This window comes from Phoenix dactylifera, unplaced genomic scaffold (assembly GCF_009389715.1).
Source record: "Phoenix dactylifera cultivar Barhee BC4 unplaced genomic scaffold, palm_55x_up_171113_PBpolish2nd_filt_p 000872F, whole genome shotgun sequence".
In the NCBI taxonomy this organism is placed as follows: domain Eukaryota; kingdom Viridiplantae; phylum Streptophyta; class Magnoliopsida; order Arecales; family Arecaceae; genus Phoenix; species Phoenix dactylifera.
This window is the reverse complement of record NW_024068235.1, coordinates 59,746-62,499: the sequence shown is the minus strand read 5'-3', so window position 1 is coordinate 62,499 and position 2,754 is coordinate 59,746.

Genomic DNA, 2,754 nt, shown 5'->3' with positions numbered 1-2,754 from the left:
GCCCCAACACATCTGAAGAGATTCAACGCATGAGCAAGATCCCCTATGCATCAGCAATAGGGAGCCTCATGTATGCCATGCTATGTACATGACTTGATATAGCCCTTGCTGTGAGTGTCACAAGCAGATATCAGTCAAATTCAGGTGAAGAACACTGGACAGCTGTGAAGAATATTCTTAAGTACTTGATAAGAACTAAAGATTTATTCTTGGTCTTTGGAGGATCATCAGAGTTAAAGGTAGAAGGGTACACAGATTCAGACTTCATGACTGATGTCGATGATAGGAAGTCAACATCTGGATATGTGTTCTTGTGCAATGGTGGTACGGTAAATTGGAAGAGTTCTAAACAACCGATCATTGCTGACTCTACTATGGAAGCTGAATACATCGCCGCCTCTGAAGCTGCTAAAGAAGGCTTCTGGTTCAAGAAATTTATTGCAAAGTTGGACGTGATGACATCAGATGCCATAACACTCTACTGCGATAATAATGGCGCCATAGCTCTTGCTAAGGAGCCAAGGTCTCATCAGAAGTCCAAGCATATAGAGCGGCGCTTCCACCTCATACGCGACTATGTTGAGAAGAAGTATGTCGAAGTGCAGAGAGTAGACTCCGCGGACAACGTGGCAGACCCATTCACTAAGCAGCTAAGTCAATAAAAGACTGAAGCCCACCTTGAGAAGATGGGACTAAGATATATGACTGATTGGCTTTAGTACAAGTGGGAGATTGTTAGATGTATGCTCTAGAAGCCAATTTTGGCTGACACATTATTAATTCTAGGACATAATTTGTACTTGACTTTATTATTATTGAATAAATGAAAGGCATCTTTTTCATTCATATTGTTATTGTGTCTATGAATCGTCCAAGGAATTAATAAGATGATGATGCATATTCTCAAGAGTTGAGAATTTGAGCCATGTATCATTAGTGATTAATTTCTAAAACGCTCCTGATCGATGGATCATCACGAGGACGGTGATCGATCCGATGAGATCAGTGCACACATTACTTTCCCTATGGATGGACAAGACTCGAATCCACGGTGTGGAGACACTGAAGTAATAGTGCATGTGCTTGTTAGAGAACAAGGGTACTGAGCGTGATCAATACAAGAAGTCACTTGGATGTCTATCCACTCGTCAGTGACTTGCTTGATGTTGCAGTAGTGTGACTGGTCCTTTGACCTGCGGTGCTTCGGCTACTCACAGTAAGGTTATTGTAGTTTGACTGCACACATACATGGTCTCTAGCCATATGGGTCCATGCAGTGTAGATTGGCTGCAGTAGGTTCACTGTAGGAGTAGGGTATGCACCTATAAGGAATCTATCGATCTTGATAGATAAGGAGAGATCCTATGTGATTTATAAGACTGAGTTCGTAAGACCTCAGCCGGGGCAGTATGCATAGTGGAAAAAGAGTTTTTCACTCTCGAACTTAAGTCGAATAAATCTTCACATATGACAGACGATGGGGTTTGACGAGTTGTTCATGACCTCCGTCCTGTAGGGATCCACGATAGTAGGACTGTATCACATGATAACTGCACCTAGAGGTTCATCATTCTATTCTGCTGGGTAGCCACTACATGCTGCTAGGTGTCACTGGTGGATGGTGGGACTCATAGGGATTATCTTGATGATCGATAAACCCTAATGAGTAGAGTTGGAATCGTTCCGACCCATTGAAAGGAGTTTTCAATGATATTGTGATAGAGATCACAATATATCTCACTACCAGTCAGAGTAGAACCTATGGAGTCACACACACTAGAAGTATTGACCGATCCGATGGTTGGAAAGTGATTATGAATCACGAGTAATCAATTCGATTGATAATAAGTTGAAGAAGGAATGGGAATTGATTAATTAGACTTAAAACACGAATCCTACTTCGAGTAGGATTCCTAGAGTCCTAATTGGATTAGAATTGGGAATCCTAATTGGAGTAGGACTGGGATTCCTACTTGGAGTAGGATTCCTACAATCCTAATTAGATTAGGAGATTTGAATTGGATTCCTACTTAGAATAGAATTCCTAGAGTCCTAATCGGATTAGGACTTCGAATTCAAATTAGAGTCCTAATTGGATTAAGACTAGAATTAAACAAGTCCTAATTGGATTAGAATTTCTTAAGTCATAATTAATTATTAATCTAATGAATCAACATGACTCCTAATTGGGTTAGGATTGAAGAGTTCAATAGAGTCATGGTTCATTCAAGTTCTAATTGGATTAGGACTAGCATAGATTGAACCCGATTGATTCATGATTTGGTTAATCCTAATTAGATTAGGACTAAACCATGAGAAGGATAACCAAGTAAGAGGGGCATGAGCCCCTCTCCTCTTGATTGGTGCGGCATGAAGAGAGGGGGCCGGCGCCCCCTCTTGGAAATAAGTCAAGGGCTCCTAACTTGTAGGAGCCCTTCATGTCTTTAAAAAGGGAGGTGGGCGGCAGCTAGGGCAAAAAGGGAGGTGGGCGGCAGCTAGGGCAAGCATTAGAAGCCCTCCTCTCCAATTCGTGGCCACCCTTCTCTCCTCTTGAATCAGCCGCAAGCAAGAAGGAAAAGGGACTTGATAGTCTTCTTCTTCCTCCTTCGTTTGGGATTCAACACAAGGAAAAGGAAAGGCTGCATCTAGCCTTTTGGATCTTCTCCCTTGATCCCTTCATCTTCTTCCTCCTCCCTCTATCATTCAAGAGTTGAAGTAAAGGGAGGAAATCAGCCATCAAAAGTTATCTCTGCA